This window comes from Macrotis lagotis, chromosome 3 (assembly GCF_037893015.1).
Source record: "Macrotis lagotis isolate mMagLag1 chromosome 3, bilby.v1.9.chrom.fasta, whole genome shotgun sequence".
NCBI classification, from domain to species: domain Eukaryota; kingdom Metazoa; phylum Chordata; class Mammalia; order Peramelemorphia; family Peramelidae; genus Macrotis; species Macrotis lagotis.
In genome coordinates, this window is record NC_133660.1 from 100,188,627 (window position 1) to 100,212,465 (window position 23,839).

Below are 23,839 nucleotides of genomic sequence, written 5' to 3' on the forward strand. Positions count from 1 at the left end.
TTTAAAGTGAAAAAAAGGAGAGGGATTTGCAGGAGCAAGTTCAGAATGGCTGTTGAGATCAATTTGTTAAATTTACCAGAAAATAGCAAAAACTACATAACAGGGTTTGATTTATTATTTTGTTGATTGAATTAAGAAAGTGATAGGGAAAATGTGGATAATGCAGATTAAATTTAAAACTATGTCCTGAGTACATTCCTCCTCCTGTTCTCCTCTCTAACCCTAGCTAATTGTAAAACAGTTACCAGCATACTCTTGGAGACAAGGTCGGCTACTCATTAAGGAAAAGAAAAAGCATTTACACTAGCCCTTGCTATGGGTCAGTTACTGTGCTAAGCATTTAAAAATTTTTTTCCACATTTTTCTACCTCCCTCCTTTCCCTCACTCCCTCCCATAGCACCAAGAAATCTTATCTGGGTTATACATGTTCAAGCGATTTTAATATATTTACATATTGGTTATATTGTGAAAGAAGACTCAGAACTAAAGGGGAAGAAAAACCATGAGAAAAGAAAAAAACAAAACAAATTTTTAAAAGTGAACATAGAATACTTTGATCAATATTCAGATTCCACAGTTTTTCCCTCTGGAATGTAGCTGGCACCTCTCACTCAAATCCAATTCACTTGCTTGTCATGACATCACCTCCCTGATGACATGGTCTTCTAGAATGAAGGACAGTCTTTGTCACCATCATCATCAGAGTTACACAACAACCAGCCAATCTAGAAAAACTAAGGCCCAAAACTTCTTAAAATGTCATTGATCTTTTCCTAGTGAACTCTAGCTAATTTTTTTTTAGGTTTTGCAAGGCAAATGGGGTAAAGTGGCTTGCCCAAGGCCACACAGCTAGGTAATTATTAAGTATTTGAGGCTGGATTTGAACTCAGGTACTCCTGACTCCAGGGCCAGGGCTCTATCCACTTTGCCACCTAGCCACCCCTCTAGCTAAATTTTTTAAAATTTGTCTTATTTTAATCTTAAATCGCTCCTCTTCTTTACTTCTACTCACAACTTCATCCTCCTAGTCCTTAATCAACCACCCTTCCAAGAATCCCTCTATATATGCACAAGCTTCTCTACTCTGCCCTCCCCATTGATCCACCCACCCTTTTATATTCTCCCTTATCCTCTTCCCTCACCTTCTGACTCAGCACCCTCCCTACCCCTTCCTCTGATTTCTTTCTGAATTTAAAAGACTTTTATACCCTTATGGACATATATGTGCATTGTTCCCTCTTTAACTCATTCTACTCATTCTAGATGAGAGTAGGTTTAACAGAACTACCAGCTCTCCCTCCCCATCTATTTTCTCTTACACCTCATTTGTATAAAATAATAACTCTTTTTAAAAATCTTTTCCTATACTATTTTACTTTTTAGGACTCCATCCTACTCCAATCTTTCCTTTGAACTATCCAATTAATATTATCAATTTTGACATATGACTCACCTTTCCACATATAAATAGGAAGCAATTTGTCCTTATTGAGTCCTTTTCTAATTAGTCTTCGATGTTTACCTTATGTTTCTCTTAAATCTTGTATGTCAAATTTTCTATTAAGTGCAGATCTTTTGCAACAAAATCTTGAACATATGGCAATTCATTGAATGTCTTTTTTTTATTTAGAATTAGAATTTTGTTAAGTATGATATTTTCAGCTCCATCTCCAGGTCTATTGGTTTTCAATAGTATTTCAAAACTTGTGGTCTTTTAATGTAGCCACTGCTAGGTCTTGTGTAATTCTACTTGTGACTCTTAATATTTGAATTTTTTTCTTGTTGCTTTTAATATTTTCCCATTAATCCAGGGGGTTTGGAATTTGACTTTAATATTCCTGTAATATTTCCTCCTAGAATCCCTTTCAGGTAGTGATCATTGAATTTTTTTCTATTTCTACTTTCTCCTCTTGTTCTAAAACTTCAGGAAAATTTTCTTTAATTATTTCAAGTATTATTGTATTTTATCATGATAATTTTTTTTAAATTGTAGCTTTCAGGTAGTTTGATTATCCTTATGTTTTCTCTTTTGATCTGTTCTCCAAATCCATTGTTTTTCTTATGTGATGATTCCCATTCTTTTCTCTTTTTTCATTCTTTATATTTTGTTTTATTTCTTAGTCTCTTATGACTTCACTGGCTTCCCCTTGTTCAATTCTAAATTTCAAGGACTCATTTTCTTCCTTAAGATTCTGGATCTCCTTTTCCATTTGGTTAATTTTTAATAATCTTGGATTTTTTGGATTGTTCTTTTCTTGTTTGGTTGTTTTTCTTCAATCTCTCTTAATTTATTTTTAAAGACTTTTTTGAGTTCTTCTATGTATTCTTTTTGAACAAGCAACCATTTGATGTTACTCTTTGGAGTTGGAGAGGTTTTTTTTTTTGCTTCAGTTTCTTCCTTTGAAGATGAACCCTGGTCTTCTCTATTCCCATAGAAATTATCTATGATTGGAGTCTTTATCCTTTACCTGCTCATTTTTATTTTAATTTTTTAAATTTTTTTATCAGCTTGTTTTTATATTCACCTCTGGTCCTGGAGTGTTATTTTTCACTTCTGGCCTGAAGAGATTTGTCCTGGACCAACCTCTGAACTTATCTCCCCCTCTAAACCACAGTTAGAGTTAATCCACACACTGCACTAGAAATGATCTTACTCCCAGAGAACCCTTCAGCAGCTTTAACCTTCAGTTCTCCCCTCTGGCCTGGAACAAAAACTGAGAACTCAGTTCTCCTGTAAGGGGTCCACAGCCAGCAGCATCCCTAAGCCATTCTTCTACACTCACCTGGATTGTCCTTCTTGCTCAGAATTATGTCTCAGCATCACAGGTGGGCTTGGCTTGGCTCCCCTGACTCCAGACTCCCCACATTTTCGGGAGGTAAGAATACCTGAGACTAAGCTAAACTACTTCCCAACCTGGGTACCCCAGGGCTCACCTCTTGTTTGAGTGAGTTTACCTGGAGTTATTTACACTTCAGCCTGGCCAAATCTCAGTTTGGGAATCTTTCTTCCAATCTTCTCCAGTTGTCCCAGGAGTACCACTGTTCTGCCCCAACTCTTGTTTATTTTTCCTTTTTGTGTTCACCCTCAGATGCTTTTTGCCTTGTTTATGGCAGAAATTTGGAGAATGCTTATTTATTTTCTCTCTAGCTGAATTTGGAGATGCCTGTAAACACCAAAATTAGCCTTGACCAGTGCAAGGGCTACTTTGAGCAGCAGCTTCAGGACTTTCTAAACATACTGCACCTTGGATTATTGTATCTATAAAATTCTTCTCTGCTTAACCTGAGATCCCTACCTGAAGAAACTAGATTATCTCTCTGTTTTCCTCCCCCCCAAGAACTCTTGCTCCCTTTCTGTTCCATTGCAAGCTTCTCTCTTTTGCAAGTTCTTCCTCTTGATAATAAATGATTTTGTAATCTGTGATTGGACTCTCATTTAGGATCCCTCTTTTTGGGGCTGGGGGCTTCCTTTAACAGTCTTAATCTTGAGCAGTTATTGAGAATAGATGATATATTGGACTCAGTATTGAACAGAATGAAGAGAGTTGGACTGCTTACATTTGGGAAAATTTCCAGTGTAATTAATGATCTCAAACATCTTGAATCTAGGCCCAGATTTTTAAAACCAAGCAACAAATACTTAAACACTTACTTTAGGCCAAGTACTAGGCTAAGTGTTGGCCAAAAACAGTCACTTCCCTAAAGTAACTTCCCTTCTGAAGGGAGAGATGACATGAAAATAACTGCATAGAAGATACAGAGCCATGGAAGGTACACTTAGAGAGGAAATCATTAATAGCTGGGGAGATCAGGAAAAGCCTTCTAAAGGTACCATTTAGGTGAAAGGAAACCAGGGATTTTAAGAGACAGAAATGAGGGTGGAGCATGTACTAGGCATACAGGACAGCCAAGGCAAAGGCATAGATAGAGTCAAGCAATGGACTGTTGTGAATGAAGAACACCAAGTGTGTCAATGTGAACCAACTTTAAATACATAGAAGAGAATAATTTATAAGAAGTCTGGAAAAATAATTAGGAAAAAATAATTGGAAAATATCTGGGAAAATAAGTGTTGGTTGTGAAGAGTTTTAAGTGACAAAAAAGATTTTTTTTGATGTTAGAGGTAAGTAGGATTCACTGGATGTCACTGACTGGAGGCAGAGAAGGGGATAGTAAGGTCAAATCTATACTTTAGGAAAAATCATTTTGGCAGCAATATAGAGGATTGAGAGGAATGGGCAGAATTTAAGATTGGGAAGTCAATCAGAAGGTAATAGCAATAATGGAGGTGAGGGTTGTGGCCATTTGAGTGGAGAAGAAGAGATGTGGAGGTAATGTGGAGGTAAAAATGATAAAATTTAGTCAATGATTTGCTATATTTAGTGAGTAAGAGTTGAAAAGACAAAGACAAACACTGATATTGCAAACCTGGATAAAAAAAAAGGAGAATTTAGTTTCCATAACAGAAATAGGGAAATTTGAAAGAAAAGACTACTGGGGAAAAGAAAATGAATTTTGTTTAAGGCATGTTTGTCTACAGGACATCCAGTTCAAAGGATCTGAAAGGTAATTGGTGATATGGGAATGGTGCACAGCAGAGACACTCAGGATAGATTATAGATCTGAGAGTTATCTGCTTCAAGGTCAGAATTGAATCGATGGAAAGTGATGGGATGATTAAGTGAGAGAATAGAGAGAAAAAAGAAAAGGGAATAGGACAAAGTCATGAGAGTAGGGTTTTGCTGGTGTCATCTTATATCCTGAATATTAAATTTTCTGTCTAATCCTTTACATCTTGAAAATGGGCAAATCAGAATTTAATTTACTGTTTTGTTGATTCTCTAGATCTAAAAAAGTGGTATTACACATTTTCAGAAAGCTGGTTTTTTAACATTTTATCACTATAAATGACCCAGTTTGGGATTCATGATATTTAGAATGAAATGGATGAAGATTGAGCAAAGGAAACTGAAGAGAGGTCAACCTTACTTTGTAGGGTGGCACAGACAATCCCTAAAACTACCCATTGCAAGGAGGCACTTTGGCAGAGAAAGTTTCACCTCAGGATCTCCCTACACCACTAAAATCTCTGCCAAACAATAACAAAGCAATATTCTGTGTGAGGGCTGATGATGTTTATCCTTCGTTCTGGAAGAAGACCATAACATCAGGTGATGCCATGAAAAGCTCATGATTGGGTTTAAGTGAAGGGGGCTTTCTTCTCCAGAGCCATCATGGTCCAGTGGCCAGATATATATCAGGACACTGTCTTGGTTGCAGTAGGAGGTGCAGTATTCTGCCTAAGGGCTATATTGAATGAAAAGGGACCCCCCACCCCAGGATCTAAGTTGTTTGGCCCTGAGCTTAGGTACAAAACTTTTGAGAAAAGATAGGAGGCCATAGCAGGGCAAATGATAGTCTAATCAAGGTAGAATTGACTTGACTAAGAGGGTAGGCTATTCCTTCCAGAGAGTCTGGTCTTTGCACTCAATCTGGTGGGTAGTCATGGAAGGCTAGAAGAAAAGATAGACTTCAGAAAATGAGTGCCATGGCAAAAGACTCCTGAATGATTTTAGCCTGGCCATAGGGGCACAGTTTGGTGGCTTGGAATTCCAAGGTGAGTTGTAGGGCAGATCTGAAGAGGGGAACCTCTCTGGAAGGCCTTTCCAGATGCCAGGCCTTGGAATAAAACTACTGGGTTAGTTACTATTCTACTTAAGTTCTCCAAGACTGCTTGAATTAGGTGTAATCTCACAATTTATCTCAAACTCAATAATGTCACCTCTCACCAATTCTTATCCTTAAGCAGCATGTGTTCATAAAACAGAGTATACTGCTATTTACTCTGTGTGGATATATCTAAACATTTTGACCATATTAGAGGACAGCAAAAGGATTTATAATCTACTCAGAAGTTCCATTATTTATCTCAGTTTTTGTAACCTGAATTCTACCCCCAAATACTTACTAGCTGTAGGATTCTGGGAAAGCCACTGAACTTTTGAGTCTCAGTATTCTCATCTATAAAATGGGGATAATAAGAGCACCTATCTCAGGATTCCTTTGAGTATCAGATGGAATAATGTATGTAAGTTGCTTTACAGACACAGTATGTTATAACTTTATATGATCCCATGAACCAAACAGGACCATAATTAGGAAATTTTTTCCCTTGAGCAAGCATAGTTGTGCAGGGTTGGAGGAAGGGTGAGATAGAGATCATATGGGGTTCACCTTAGTGTCTTTTATATTGTTTTGGAACCTCTGAGTAAGGGCTCAATAAATGCTTGAAGAATGAGTAAATGAGTAAATGATTGAATGCATGAATGAACGCATGAATGAATGTATATTCCATACCAGCCTCGCCTATAGGTTTGTATTCCTCATTGAGAACAAGAAACCAGTGCCATCTAGTGGAATAGGCATTATAGGAGGGGGAAATTATTCCAAACACAGAAAATATTTTGGGTCTTTTATCTAGTAATGATGATTGATTTTAGTTTTCACTGAGCTATCTATACTTAATGACAACTTTCTCTTCTTCTCTTTCATTTTTAAGGTAATTCATTTCTGTGAAGTAATTCTTATCTGAATGGAATGAGTCATTACCAGAGTTCAGTTCATTTTATAAGCACATATTAGACACCAATTTAGTGCAGCATTCTATGGAGACAGAAATCAGAAGACATGATTCTTGCCATCATGGAACTCATGGCCTGGTATGGAGATATGATGCATGTACAGATAACTATGCTACCAGATACCCACTGGAGGGATCAGGAAGGGTTCCTGAACCAAATGGCATTTGAGTGAGATTTTCAAGGATAGACAAGAATTCAGAGAGATGACAGGAGCAGTCAAACATGAGAAATAATGTGAATGAAGGAAAAGAAGGAAAGCTGAGCAGTGAAGAGCAATTCTATCTATGCAGGTGAGCATCACAAAGTCCTGAGGCAGGTACAATAGGGATTTTTACACCAATTTGTGGAACAAATACAGTTTGAAGAAGCAGAAAAGAGGTCTGAGGTACAATAATTTTTAGGAAAGAGGCCTTAGGATGCCAACCGATGGGAGGATGGAAGACAGAGTCATTGCTGGAAAGGCTATCACATGGGGAGAACACAAGGAAAAGTCATTCCAGAAAGAAATTCAAATGTACTGAAAGTCTTAGACTCTCACATGGTTCCTCCATATTCAGTGATTAGCATTGTTTTGCTGTAAGCTTCTGTTTCATGAATGTGGATTCCTTGGTTCATATTTCAAGATAGATTAAGGCAATATTTCCAAGGGTAGCAATGACCTTAGTCACTCAATGAAGTTTCCAATGACCAGTAGTATGGCGTAGTTATATCTTGCCTGGTCTGGTGAAGTCATGTTAAGGAAGGAATAGGCAGCTTGTCCAGAGAATTTGCCCTTGATGCAGTCTATGGCATCTAAATTCCTAATCCCCAATTTCTAGAAGGAGATGGAGGATGGGAAACATTAGATAAGGTTATAGTTGTAGGGGAAATGTAATTGGCTCCCACAGTGAAAAAGTCAGTGGCAGACATGCCACCTGGGTCTGGGAAGAAAAGGAATAATGATAATGGTACAATGGGAGGAATGGTAGAGTTGATGGCCAGGACCTAAGCAAGGGAAGTGCTCATGTAACAGACATTGTACACCATGGCCCAGAACTGCGAGATACTGAGAGACACAGGTAGGCTGGGTTGAAGGAACACTTGAAAAAAAAAAAAGAAATATGGATTATAGTTAACTAACTCATCCATTAATAATTTCTTTTTGTGGGGTGACTAGGTGGAACAGTGGATGGAGCACCAGTTCAAATCCAGTCTCAGGTACTTAATAATTACCTAACTGTGTCACCTTGGGCAAGTCACTTAACCCCACTGCCTTGCAAGCCCCCCCCCCCCAAATAATTTCTTTTTCACTGAAGTAGGAACATTGAATCTAAAGATATGGCAGTTGGGCTGTCACTTAGGAACTAAGTGACTTATTACAAGTTCTTAGCTCTCTGTACCTTAGTTTCATCACCTCAAAATGGAAATAATCACAAGACTTGAACTACTTGCCTAATAGGATTGTTCTGAAGGAAAATGGGCTAATGCATACATGTAAAGTGCAGAAAATTCTTTATAAATGTAAATTAACTGATGGCTACATTAGCACCATCAGGAATTATTAGTTTAGATAAAAGTCAGTTATTTAGTTAGTATCAATCATCACTACTCTTAAGCACTATATACTATCCCTAAGGTGAAAATTTAGGAGTTTGTACACTTCTCTGTTCCCTCAACTGACAGTGATCCTGGTGCTACTTTCCTCTACTTGGTTGAAAGTACAATTACACATCTTTTCCTGATATTTTCTGAGGTTACCTCTTCTGTCAAGGATTATGCTGGAATTCTATCTTTCTTTGAATTCATCACCTTCCCCCTAAAATCTAATAGTCTTCCCAACTTTTCCAATTCTACTGATGATTCTAATGTCCTTCTTGTCATCTAGGATCAAAATATTTAGTTCTTCTTATTCTTCCTGTTCCCTCATCCCATTTTCATCCATTTGTCAAGTTCTGTAGAGTCTATGTCTATCTGTATTTTATATATTTATTTATAATCGATTTTACAGTATATATATGTATATTAATTTATTCTTTGTATGTATTTCACATCATTCCCTCCTCTCCATCTCCATTGCTTCAAGTTATCATCACTCCTTTGCTTAAGTAATTGCAATAATCTTTTTCTAATAGTCTCTGATATAATTATAATAGTAATAATTGCAATAGTCTCTGACTCTTTCTAATCTATCCTTCATGTAGCTGCAAATATATCTTCCCAATGACCTGATTAGGTCATTTCTCTTCTCAAAAACCTCAAGGGTTTTCTATTGCCCATGGCAATGGTCTCTAAAGTTGGAGTCAGGTTATGACCCCAAGGTAGATGTGATCAACCAGTCAAAGAGTAGGAAGAGGACTGAATCTCTGCCTGTGATATCCAATTTTCAACAATTCCTATCAACTCTAAGATAAAATATCATTTCAAATTTATATTATTTAAACATTATAATGAATACTATTATTGTCTATTTAGGATTTATAAATAAGTTAACTAAACCTATATTGGGGAGTATGTGCTCAATTTTTTTAATTGATAAGTATATTTGGAGATCAGGGAATGACCTATTGATAAAAATCCAAGTCATTCTACAAAATGACCCCAATCTCTCCTATAGTATTATTTTAGATCCCTCAGCTCATACTTATTACATTCTTAATGATTTTCCCTACTAGGTGTTAAAATAAAAGAATAAAGGATTAGACTTGCAATAAGAAGACCTAAATTCAAATCTGGTTTTAAACATTTACTAGCAATGACTGGAGAATTTACACAACTTTCTCATCTGTAAAATTCACTTTTCCTCATCTGTAAAATGTGAATCATAGTAGCACCTACCTCTCAGGGTTGTTGTGAGCATCAAACAAAATATAATTGTAAAATACTATGCAAATCTTAAAGTAACATATAAATGCTGCATATTATTATTTCTGTCATAATATACTTCTTATTGTTATTATTATTTATTATTACTACCAGTTGCTTACTGAAATCCTACTCTTTTTTCCATTCCTTACATTTTATCAGTCTAGGCCATGGTGAATTGGGTAATGCACTTATAAGTTTTTGCTTGCAATCCTAAGTTTTTATGATTCCTGATATTAATTCATTCAATAAACATATAAATAGTATCTCAAAAGAATTTGGTCTAACCATTCACCTAGTAAAAACCAAGTATATGAAGAATGCCTACTATTCAGATTATTGTAGACAATTTAATGGACAATTTCATATATGTGTGTGTTCGTGTATATATAGGCATATTATATATGTATTTATATATGTGTAAATATATATATATATATATATGCATATGTTTGTCTCCTTACCACTGATCTTGACTTAGAGTTGAACTGTATTTTCACTGGAAATTTGCACAAGGTTTTTAATCAGACCAAGCCTTGGGTTGAAACAAAGGTATATTAAAAAAAAAAAGAAAAAACTGCAGTATTCTTCCATTAATGTTAAATGGCTATGAAACATGCAAGCTCATAATCTCCAAAGAATTAGAACTGAGGATTATCAAAAAAAGAGAAGGCATTGGGTATATCTTTTCTTTTTTCCTCTCTTTCTCTCTCTTTTTAATGTTTTTGCAAGGCAATGGGGTTAAGTAGCTTGCCCAAGGCCACAAGTGTCTGAGGCCAGATTTGAACTCAGGTACTCCTGACTCCAGGGCCGGTGCTCTATCCACTGTACCACCTAGCCTCCCCACATTAGGGATATCTTGATGGGTAGAGCAGGAAATAGCATATTACATCTGAAGACTGTTGCAGAGGAAATGACATTAAGGATATTGTTACAGATCTGGATAAGTGAAAGCAAAAGATAATGATAGATATTATTGTCCTTGGACATCATCCATTGGCATTTCCCACCAGGTGGTAGTCTTTTGGTCTCTTTATCATGTCTAAGCAACTTTTTATCTTACAAGATCTCATCAGTTCTGGAACTCATACCACATGAGTGTCCTCTACCCCTGGAACCCCCTCTGATTGGAGGATAGAAAGCTCCTCCGCAAACCCTCCATTTGAGAAGGGTGCTCAGGGTACCCATCTTTTCATTTCTGAGCTGGGAGAAATCCTTTGTTCTTCTCCATCACATCTCTACTCTTTCTCTACTACATCATTTTCTTTTTTGTGTGTTGGGTTTCACCAATAGAGTTCCTTGAAAGCATATATTGTCTTTCTTTCTAATATTAGTATTTCAAGTATTTAACTGGTGCTTAAGAGGTACTTAAGTATTTATTAACTGACTAGCTGGCATCCATACTATGTCAAGAAAACAAGAGGAATGCATTGAACATATTGGGTGAACCCCTGATGAAGGACCTTTAAGGAAACAAGGGTAAATATCACATGCAGATATAGATGGGTTGCAATCATAGGGGGGAATACTCGCATCAATAAACACACAAAGCCACTGAAGTACTAAAGTGACTATTTTGTCAAAATCAATATTCTAAGATTGATTAAGATTCAAATACAAACAAGCCAGTTAGTTCTTGACCTCAGGGAGTTTACAGCCTCTTTAAGTATTAATTGTCTTCATCATGTAGTCAGTGGAAAAAATGAAAAGAAGACAACCATGGCCTCCCTTACCCAGTACAACTATAGAATTATAGATTTACAACTGGAAAGAATCTTAGAGGTCTTCTAGTCCAACTATCTCATGTTAACATGAGGAAACAGGCCCAGAGAAATTATCAATGTGATTGACATGGAAAATAATCATGCGATCATGAAAATGGAAAGCAGAAATGAAGTATTTCCTGTACCTGACTTGTCTCATTTGCAAATTCTCTGATTGCTGGTGATTTGATTTTATAAGAACTCTCCTCAGTTTGACATAATAAGGAATTGGCTATGTTTATATTAACTGCTTTCCTGAAATTAACTCTTTGGCTATCTCAGTTCTACTGCTGAAATATCCTCCCCCCCAACCTGACTCTCATCTTCTTTGCTGCCAGTTTGACCCCAATCTGTTGTGACTTTAGTCGAGAACAAAACAAAACCTTTTATGTAGGATTATTGAAGTACACTCCACACTGTCATTCTTACTTTGATCTATTGGAGTACAGAGAGAGAGAGAGAGAGAGAGAGAGAGAGAGAGAGAGAGAGAGAGAGAGAGAAGAAAGAAAGAAAGAAAGAAAGAAAGAAAGAAAGAAAGAAAGAAAGAAAGAAAGAAAGAAAGAAAGAAAGGAAGGAAGGAAGGAAGGAAGGAAGGAAGGAAGGAAGGAAGGAAGAAGGGAAGGAGGGGGGAGGGAGAGAAGGAAGGAGGGAAGAAAGAAAGGAAGGAAGAAGGAAAGAAGAGTTCTTGGACCTTGATAATAAAGTGTTCATTGCCTGTGAATGATGGAATAACCTGGCTTATGAATGAAATTGAATATTATGGCACCACATAAAATGACAAATACAAAAGATCAAAGAAACATGAATTGACTTTTATGAACTGATGCAAAATAAAGAAGAATGAGAACAACATATACAATAATAAATAATTTTAAAAAGCAACACTAAACAGCAACAAAAAACCCCAAAACTATTTCTTAGTAAGGGAGAAGGGGGAAGAGGATATGGAATGCCAGATATTGTACAAGTTGATAGAGGCAGTTGCCACGTTAATTAGTTTTGCTTAACTATTTTCTTTATTAGAAAAGTGTTTTTAGATAGAATGGTGCATATTGGGAAGTGATTATGCTTTAGAAAAATAAAAGGCAGAAATAAGACTTTAGAAATGAAAATACTTAATGACAAATATTTATATTCTATATAAAAATTAAAATTTATATAAAATTGAAATAAGATAAATTTATTTTGGGGAACTAGTGAAGTTTAGAATTTTATGATTTCCCCCACAATAACCATCCTTTGAGAATTACAGGCCTAAATGCCTCCCAACAGAAACAAATCTATAAGCAGAATTTCTCTGACTATAACTTTTTGACCAAATCCATTAATATCTTTCCATCTTTATAGAAGGACAATTGACAGAAATCCAGGAGCTCTGGTTGCTCTGATCATGCCTTTGTGTTGCTCTTTTGTGATAATTTGGTTAGAATAAGAGTTAATGTTCTCCTATCAAACATAATGTTTGTCCTTCATTCTCAAAAAAGACCATGATATCAGGGAAGTGATGCCATGACAAGCACATGAATTGGATTTGAGTGAGGGAGGCTGTGCTAAGTCACCAGCCTCACTTTCTCCTTCATAGTCATCTGGGTCCAGTGACCAGATATGAATCAGGATGATTAGAGATGACCTTGGATGCCAGGCAATCAGGGTTTAAGTGACCTACCCAAGGTCACACAGCTAGTAAGTGTCAAATGTCTGAGGCCGGATTTGAACTCCTGTCCTTCTGACTCCAAGGTCAGTGTTCCATCCACTGGGCCACCTAGTTGCCCCAATCAATCATATCAAGTTGGCCTGGATAGTAATACTGTTGAAAATTACCTCATAGTTATCTCCCTATAACATCCTAATTTAAGAGTATTCCTTTATTAATGTATAATTTAGAAGATGATATAAAGAATTTCTGGTTTTCATCTTAAGAATTTCAAGTTTTTTTAAACTCAGCAGGTGACATTTTAAGTGACATCATCTATTTTAAATATCTGTTCAATTGCTTTTGGCAGCTTGCAACTTGTCTTCATGGATCTTCGATGTGCTAATAGAGCCTTGTAAATTCTCTAGTGACAATCAATATGTTTAACAACTCAAAATTCTGAGGAAATTTGTCCAGGGCTGAGCCTGATTCCAGTAGTTTAGATTCAATATCGGAACAAAGTGAGACTCTTATAGGATTTTCATTCCATGCTTAACAAGATTGAATTTATTTACATTGGTTTGCCAAAATGAGCTAAGCGATATTAAGTGACTTGTTAAGGATCACACAGTTAGTAAGTGTCTGAGGCTAGACTTGAACTCAGGTCTTTTTGACTTTCAGACCTGGCATTCTACCAACTTATACTTTATAATTTATTCCATATCCAAGATTCAAGGGTTCTTACCTTGAGTTCTATGTAGTCCTAGTGGATATATTTCAGAGGGTCACTGAATTTAGATGGCAAAAAACAAACAAACAAACAAACCAGTAACCTCTAATACCATTTTCTTCATGACTCCACTGGTTTCCCTCTTCTGGTCTATGCACCACAAATTTAAGAACTCCTGCTACAGATAGACCAAAAAACTCCATTTTTAGCTAGCTCCACCTCTCCCAAATCCCTATATGTAAAATTGTAAATTATAGCACAACTTATTGGATAGAAAGACTTGGTATTTCTAGTGTCCTGAAACCTCCCCCTCTGGCTGGTCCCAAGGTAGGTGCTAATTGACTCATTTACTAGTGAAGAACAAGGTTTGGGTTTGGATCACAGCACAACTTGTTCCTGAGCTCTACCTCTCACAACATTTCATTGTGATCCTGGAATCCCCAGCTCTTCTAAGGCTGTCATTCCTCCTGGCTTCCTCCCCTACTACAACTTGGAAGCTTTGTGCTCTGCTATTACTATGTTGTATTTTCTCTCCATAAATGCCATCTGTTTTCTGCTACTATCTCTGCTGTAGCAGCTGTGGTATTCCTGCTTAAATACTTTCAAAGGAGTTATCACTTTTAGAATTAGATCCCTCAAGGACAGCATTGCTTAGGCTATCATATCTGTCTGTCTGTCTGGCTAGATATATGTATACATAAATGCATATATACAATATATACACTTGCATATATATATATATATATATATATATATATATATATATCCATCCTTTGTTATAATATAGCTATGTGGGATGTCCCATATATAGGAAGCATAGTGAAACTTCATTGGTGATAGAGGGGTGTTGATGCAATTTCCCTCTCAGAAGAGGCTGAGTACAATACAATGATTCAATAGAATCCCGAAAGATGAATGATGAAGTGAACTATTCTCCTCCAGAGAAAGAACTGATATTGATTGAATACAGACTGAAGTATTCTATTTTTCACTTCCTTTGATTTTTTTTCTTTTATATGAGCCTTCTTGTACAAAATGACTGATATGGAAATGTTTTATATAACTGAACCTATATAACCTATATCTGATTGCATATCATCTTGGGGAGGCGGAAGGCAAAAGAGGGATAGAATTTATAACCACATTTTAAATAAAAGTTTTTAGAAATTGTAAAAAAGGAAGAAACTGGGGAGGCATCAAAATTTGCAATGGAGTTGTCCTGCTCCCCAGTTTATGATGAGACAAACCGTTGATTGATTGTATAGCCAGGACAAGGGTTTATTTAGAAGATATTATGGATGGGACTATTATTTGTTTTTTTTTTCCCCCAGACTAGCCAGCATTACAGAAGCTGATGACTAAGTCTTAGTGGAAGAGAAACTTCCTGCCTTTATTGCTCCACCAAAACCATCATAACATAGCATGTGAGTTCATGACCCTATTGTTGCTTCTGTCTCTGTTGTATCTATTCTTCCTCTTTTGGATAAAGGAGACTGAAGATCTTGTGAATAGGACATTGTAAGCTTCAATATACCAGGAGAGCAGTCACCCAAGTCCTTGAATAGTGGAACCCAAATAAGGCATGAAATCCTAAATAACTTATTCAATCTAGTTCAACAGTAGCAGAGATACAGGCCCATGGAGCATGCCACATTTGGAAATGAGCATCTGAGAATGCTATAGGCAGAAACTATTTTTTATTTGCCTAGTCTCTCCTGGGACTGAGGTGGTATAGTGTTCCTTCAAGGTTTGGGGGAAATTTTTGTACTTCTGTTCTTTTTTTATAGTCTCAGTAAATAACCTTTATGAAAATTAATTGAAATTAATTACTTAAGGGCAGCTAGGTGGTGTAGTGGATAAAGCACCAGCCTTGGAGTCAGGAGTACCTGGGTTCAAATCCGGTCTCAGACACTTAATAATTGCCTAGCTGTGTGGCCTTGGGCAAGCCACTTAACCCCATTGCATTGCAAAAACCAAAAAAAAAATTACTTAAGTGGAAATGGGATGCTAAACTATTGGTGGCCAAGGAGGGGGAAGAAATACACACTGGATTATATGCCCAAACATATAGAAAGTTTTGATTTGGGAAAATGAATCTAGATTCCTTATAATGTAATTATAGATAATGTATTATTATTGTTGTTGGTCCTTCTTCTCAAAGAGGACCAATGTAAAGGTGGAGTAAAGGCTGTGTAGAAGAGGGTAGTTCCAGAACCCAGATCCATTAGCTGATTGGACACTTCATCAGATACCTTCCCACCCAGGATAAATATCAATTCTCCCATTCTTCTAATGGATCACTCCCTTGTCCAAAAGGCAATTTTCAGGAGGGTCTTCAGGGATGTCACTTCACTGCTAGCTTCATTAACTCTCTGAACTTTCTCTCCACCTCTTCCCTGCCGCCCTCTTTCCATCTTTCCTTTTTGAGCTGTTTCCCTCATTAGAATTTAAGTTGCTCAGTGTTAGGTACTGTCTTGCTTGTTTTTATTTGAATGGATATTTCTTGGCACAGTGTGGTCGGGACAAGAAATGTACTCCAGTGAGACTTCTTCAGAAGCTGAAGGTTTACAGGGGCTAATACTTTGATTGACTGTAAAGAGAACAAGAAGAAAATGATTTTTTTCCTCCAGGGTACAGACTTACATGTTTTCTTTAGCCACTCACCTACCTATCTGGGAGGTAAAAATGATTGTATTGAAACTCATCAATCAAAGGCACATGGAGTGGCTTATGGAAGAAAAGGCTATTGGGTTAGAAGCAAAAAAAAAAAAAAGAATCAAACCTGCTCTTATCTCTTACCTAGAGGTGGCACATAACCTTAAAATTGAGATTCTGAGGCAATCAAAGGGGAAGAATCTTCTGCAAAGTCTAAACTATGGATTATTGCCCTAACTGAAAGAGAGAATAAAGTAGTTTCTCCTCACCTCTGTTCCCTACCCTGACAGTGACTGAAGCTACGAAAAAAAAAAAGACTGCAACTGTGCAATGAAGAACCAACCCAGGACAGATCTGTACATAGACCCCAGCCCCTGCAGAGCAAATATCCCAGTGATTAAATGACTTGCCTAGCTCAGTTCAGGAGCAACTGATCAATATGGCCCCATGAATATAGCTTGCTTTTGTCTATATTTGTTGCTTATTTTTTTCGTTACATGTTAAATTCCTTGAGGGCAACACTTTTATACCCTCAGTGGTCCATAGGAAGCACTTAATACATGCTTATTGATTAATTGGTCCTGGTGCACACTTTATCCCAGTTTTAACCATCCAGGATCATATGATATAGATTCAGAACTAGAAGTTACCTTATAGATCATCTGTCCGAAATGTGGCCTGCAGGGGGATTTTATGTGGCCTGCCTCTGGGTTTACTAAATGATTTAGTAAAGGAAGGTGAGCTACCACAGAGATCTCACTAAAATGCAAATCAAACTATATTGTCTATTGTTTCAATAAAAACTTTAAAAAATAAAATTAGACAGCCCTGTTATAGATCATCTAGCACAAGCACATCATTGTACAAATGAGGGAATTGTCTCAGAGAGGTTAGGTGATTTACCCAAAGCTGTACAGGTAATAAGTAGAAAAATCTGAATTTGAACCCAGATCTGACTCAAGCCTCTTTCTGCTCAAATAAATACCATTAACAGGTGAGCCTAATGTAGAGTTCTGTTTTAGAGATGGCAACAGAAGAAATGTAAAAAACAATACTTTTGGAATCTGAATGCAGATCAAAGCATACTATTTGCACTTTTTAAAATTTGTTTTTCTTGACTTTTCCTTCTCATAGTTTTTCCCTTTTGTTCTGATTCTTCTTTCACATCATGACTAATCTGGAAAACTGTGTAACATGACTGTACACGTATAACCTATATCAGATTATTTACTATCATGGTGAGGAAGGAGGAAAGGGAGAAAAGTGGAAAAATGTGGAACTCAAAGTTTACAAAAAGATGAATATTGAAAACTATGTAACTGAAAAAATAAAAAAAAAATTCAAAAAAGCATAACTCAACACTGGCTGCTTTTCTCTAAGAGTCAGACCTCTGTCTCTCCTTCTGTCTCTTCCTACCCTAGCCCAGCAAGAAATAAGATGGGGTTGGTAATGGATATTCAATAAGTCCTGAACATCACTGTCCTGTGGCCACAGCATAGCAGACTCCTAGAGGAAGAAACAGAGGAGCAGGCATCTTGAGATTAACACACAACTCAACCCTGCCTACTTTCCTTTCTCTTAAGGACAAATTCCCAGTTTCCTCTATCCAGAAGGTTCTAAAGTTCAAACTGATATCATCAAACTGGGGCAGAGCCCATTCTTGACTTCTGGAGTCTTATATCTTCATAACAGTGTTCTCTTTTATAGAGAGCCTGTGAGGTTAGTGTTAAAGGAGATCATTTAATTCTAAATCTGGGGTTCTTTCAGTTATATCATAGCTGTTCCCTTCATTTCATAGCCCCTATTGTCACTGAATTGGAATCTTTACTCTCTGGATGTATTAGGAAGGAGAGGCAGAGGAAGAGCTCAGCAAAATAGTGGCTAAGAGAACTATGATCTCAGTCCTTCCAATTTTAAAGATACAGGCTGCCAGTCTAAGGGACAAAGAGTGCTCCATGTCAGGTAATCTGAACATGTTGCTAAGGTCCCCAGGGTGGTTCCATGTTAGAAGGATTGGGCATACCCAGACAAGTCTAGGTTACATAGGAAAGAGAATTAATTCAATGACTAGATTATTGAGGCAGCTATTATATACTTGACAATAGTGTTTTCAATTTGGGTAAGTAGAATAACAATGAACATTACTACCCTACAGGGGAAATCCCTGATAAAAATTGACTTTAAATGTGTTTCGAACAGTTTTATAGTATATAATTGCTTTGAAGTGCAGTGGACTATGTTCTCAGACCTGTGAAATATGCTGTCAAAATGTTCACTTGTATCACCATAATACATAAAAATTAATATAGTATTTACAAGCCATACAATGAAAATAAAAAGAAGGAATTCTGTAATTTGATGTTTCACTATAGAATCATATAATGTAGAATTGCGGCCTGTGTGTCTGCAGAAAATAATAAATTCCTAGGGAGGGATGAGGGAATTCAGTGAATTTTACCAAATATGGTGGTAGAAGACTAGAAATGAAAAGATCAGCTCAAACCAGATGGAGTAGGAAATGAAAGAAGCAACATGACTTTTGTAAGAGAAGAAACATCATAGTATCTTTTTGCCCCTCTAAATTGCTTCCTATTTAAATGGATATTTATAGGGGAATATTTCTAGGTAGTAGAAACATCTAAGAATAATGTACTTCTCCTGGATCTCAGGAGGGCCCTGGCTGACTTGTAAGGAGAGGAGATTCTAACTGGATGACACCTTGACTTTCTCCATGATGATCAGTTGAATTGGCTCCATTCATGACTTTTAGATGACAACTTGGGGCTTTATTCTTGCTGCTTCTATTTCTTGTTCCATCTGTTTGGACTGCTTCCTACTTCCTTTTCACAGCTTTTCCTGCTCTGTTGCTAACATTATGTTGGTATTCCCTTTCAAGCTCCTTTGATCTCATCACTTTCTGCTCCTTTTCTCCATCACTGGATCAGCTATTATAGAGTAGTAGTAGCATCAGCAGCATCAGTAGTGGAAGTAATAGTAGTATTTAAATATTGCTTTAATTTTTTAGACCTAAATAGCTTAATAGCTTTTTTTTGGAACTCCTTGTATATTTTTATATAGGGAATTCTGGCATTTGAGACAATGAATTGGAGATACTGAGTGGTACAGGTGCAGAGGGCAGTCCAATCACAATAGGTGTGGTCTGTCCCTGACAAGGCTTGTAGGGAGGCAGGCCCTGGGGTTGGCGGCCAAAGGTTTTGTAAATCTGCTTGTGATGGGAGGGCAGGAGGGAAGGCATGGCATTGGTTTTATTGTGGGGAGGAAAAGGACCTTCCTTAAAGGAAGCATGTTTGAGTCTTAATCTTCCCTGATACCCTGGGTCAAAGTATTATTTGATCTGTGCTAGTTATAGTTCTGTATTTTTTGTGATTAATGTTCAGATTCTAAAGAGATAACCTCAGAGTCAGAAATACTTGGTTTCAATTTCTGCCACTGACACATATTGATTGTGTGATCTTAGGCAAGTCACTTAACATTTTCAATATCCCCAAACAATTCCCTAAGACTACATCTTCACTGGTAAAGGCAAATTTAATCCTTATATTCAGTGTTAACCATAATTTTCTTAGGCTAAATATGAAATAACAAAAAGTTAGTTTTATCCATGAAGTTTTATTCTCTAGAATCTTACCCATGGTAATGATGGTATCATTAAAGATACCAACAAAAAGCTTAATGAAGAAACAATATTTATAGAGATCTCACAAAGGATTATAAAATTTTGGAGGCCAACCAATCAGGTTAAAGAGTAGTACATAAAAGTGTCACTGATTATTTTATGATTCTCTAACCTATCCATAAGATCTGTTCTGTGTCAGAATTGACAAAGAGCCAATTAGCAACAGGACTACCGTCTCCTCTTCTGACTTGATATTTTATGTTGTTATCATAAATAATATAGAAATATAAAACACTGAGATTTCTTCTCCCTTTCCAAAATGTCATAAGTGTAAGGATTTATTCAGTTTCTTATAGAGATAACCAGACCTGCCTTCTCAGGATGGTCTTTACTTTGATTGTTTATACAACATGAAAACCAAATTTGCAGATGCAATTAGAGGGGAACTAGGCTGTGTCACATAGACAAAGTCTGCTTTCAGATTTATAACCATAGGGTCAGAACTTGTAGAGGGCAGAGGCTAGCATTCGGACTTACAAACCTCAATTAGAGACTGATGAAACATTTTTTTATCAGAAATATAGCATTAAAGAGTATTAAACATTTCCTCGTTTTGATTGAAGATACACTGGAGTGTCATTTGAAGATCAAGCAGATAAAAAAAAACTTTAGTGAGATGAAGGATATATTGGAGGGAGAATGACATATATCTAGTTTTGTCAAGAGATACGAGCAGGCAATATAAGGTCCAGAACAATACATAAAAATGGGTAATACAATTACAATGTCCAAAAAAATTACAGAGACAAAAAGGGGGTAGTCCCCTTTTGATTATTTAGACCTTACAGATAAGAAGCACAAAACAGCAAAGAGAGAAATTCAGGTCCATTTCTTCTGCAGCCATCTAATGCAGTTCTAAAGCTTTGGACATTGTTTCAGAGATTTTCTTTTAATACAGGTTACTTATAGAGTTTTTCCTTTCAGTTGGAAAAGACTTCTTAATGTAACATTTTAAAAACAAGTCAAAATTCTATTATTTTCATTATTAGAAAATTAAATTTTGGAATCCTTTAGATCATGATGATTTACAATTTGATTTGCCAATTGCCTTGTTGATATTCACATAAAATCAATTTACAAATAGAGATTAATTGGCATTATTATTATTTTTATTATTCCCCCATTTGAAGAATGCTATTATTTCATTTAACAAGATAAACTTCCATAACAATGAAGATTCCATACAAAAGAGAATCCAGAACCACACACTAGCCTGGCTGGCTATTAGAATTTAGATAAATGTAGGCCAAATGATTTTTCAATATTGATCGCATGATTATAGCAATTTATCATTAAGATCAGGGACATAAAAGGACATGTTCCCTTATGCATTTAGAAGTCTGTTCCAGACAGAGGTCATGTGGATAGCCAAATGTTTTAAGCCAGACTTTAAATCTGCCAAGTGAGACATTTTCCAAATGTCACATTTTGGGAAACTGAGTAAGAAAGAATTACATCTCAGAACTTGTTGATAAACCATTCTCCCAAATATTATCCCAATTAACCTTTCACTTGCAATATTCATCCTCCATTGAGTTTTCTGGCTTCTATAGACTATGGTCCACCAGCATTTCTTTATTACTCAATTTCAGACTCAAGATAGAAAACCAATTTTCAGTCCCTTGAAATCTTTAATAGCAATTTCCTATAATCAGAAAGAGATTCAGATCTTAATTTTATAATCTAAAGGATCAGAAAATGTCATGTAGTGATTAGAATTTTTCAGTGTTAACAATAAGAAATACATCATAGAAAAATCACAAAATTTTATCCATGTTGCACAGATGATTTTTACAACAAAAGATTTGGAAACATATAACATATAGAAACAAATTTTCTCTATTGATATGTTTACTTATCATTCTTCAAATGAACATGATCAATTTACCATTACTCCTAGAATTATTTTGAAAGTTGATTCTTAAACACTTCCATATATTTCTACAGATGTTCTAAATTTTAGATCTAACAAACAACACATACAATGGTAATATCTAGATATCCTTGCAGAAAAGAGAGAGAAAAGTTGGTAATAAAACAAGAAAAAATTTTTTAGTAAACTTAACTTAAATATAAGGTTGAGAACATTATAATAATATGATTGTTTATCATAGAATAGCTATACCATATTTTAAAAACAAAAAAAACTACTGTTACAAAAATATTCCAAAAATCATACCAAATTTTATTCCAATCCTCCCTTTTTTGAGTCAAATGGGGCACATTATGCCACCTGAAACTAAAAGAAAGAAAAAGACCTTTGAAAGTTTATATTTCTTCAGAGGGTATGAAAAAAAAGTTCTTTAAAATATTCCTCATTTGACCATTCACTTCCACCCAAATATACATATATCAATCTTAAAAAGAAAATGAAATTCCTTAGAAACTTAATCTTATGTATGATAATTTCAAAACACCAATGTAACTCTTATATCATGGAATGGCAACAGATTTAGATCAAAACAGTAAAAAAAGTTTTCTCCTTGCAAACTTTAAATGCTTTTAATATTAACCCAATAGATAATTGTTTCACAAATAGTAATCTTGAAAAAATAGAAACTTTTCTGACAACTATAAGCAAATATCATCACATTAGTAAACTAAAGTAGCTTATAAATTTGAAAATTTATTAGACCTTATACAAATCACATAAAAAAACTTTTACAGAAGTCTTTTTCCTGAATTTTTTAAAGAAACTTTTTAAAACAGTCTTTTTCTGAGATTTTTTAAAAAACAGCAATAAATATTCCTGATGTTAAAAAAGGACAATACATAAATTGTGAACTTGTAAAATGATAGATATCTTCCTTATTCAATCTCAAAGGAAAAAAATCTTAAAATTGGAATTCATCAAATCTAAATTGATATAAAATTTATTCTTTAGGTATCATAAATTAATCCCACAAAGTGTTTCAGGATCAATAAATCACAATTATCACAGAACTTCTAAATACCACCTTCCTTGAACTCAAGGGCATTTACAGAAGGAAGGTGCTGTTGACTTAAGACAGGCAGAAAATACCTAACTGAATTACTCTTATCACAAATGCCAAAGTTTATCAAAGCTTTAAGATTTACTAAAATTCAATTTTCTTTGGCCACATAAATGGTTTGTTTGAATAGCATCAACAAATTTGCTGTCTATCTTCCACCTTCATTTATATAAGTAAATTCTTAGATTGAACATGTTTGACAATTTAAATTACATACTTACTCCTCATTCTATGCAAGGATTTTGCCAAATTTTGTAACACTGATATTCTTACAACAGGAGTAGACTTTCTATTCTATTCCCCATGTAAAACCCTTAAAGTGACCCCTGAGAATTTAGTTCAGAGATGAGATAACTAAGGAAACTAAAAGTTGATCAATCTCATCTCAGGAACATGAAAAATGGAATGGGCATAAGGTGTATATTGCCTTAAGCAATATAAGCTACATGGTCAATGCAGAAGGAACAATTTAACAAATTTTCCTGTCCAATTTTCCTCTGTTATATTCTCCAATAACTCAAATGAACAAATTCACAATTTTTATATAGACAAATAACATTAAGTCAAATTCTTTTCAAATATTGGCTTTTAAAGAGTGACATCACATAATTAACCTATTCATTAGCAATTAAGTTAATCAAAATGACCAAAATCAGGTGGCTAAAATTGTTAAATTCTCATCAGACTTTCTTATAGAAAATTCTTTATAAAAATTATTATCTGATGGTTCTAAAAATTCTTTTTTATGACTACAAAATTTTCTTTGCATTTAATTTTATGAAATGCATGTCATAACCAAAACACCAAACTTTTATAGAGATTTAATTTTTCTTGATTCATTCATTCTATTTATTTACAGCACAATTATTGACCAAAATTTCTCAG

The 23,839-nt window shown here is 35.6% G+C and overlaps 1 long non-coding RNA gene across 1 annotated transcript in view; it reads right to left on the bottom strand.

Moving 5' to 3' along the window:
- Positions 1-15,894: 15,894 nt before the first annotated feature.
- The window catches only part of LOC141517727 (uncharacterized), a 37,564-nt gene continuing 29,619 nt past the window's right edge, over positions 15,895-23,839 (bottom strand). The window contains exon 3 of the long non-coding RNA XR_012476968.1: positions 15,895-16,199. This is a non-coding gene — a long non-coding RNA (uncharacterized LOC141517727). The remainder of the gene's footprint in view (positions 16,200-23,839) is intronic.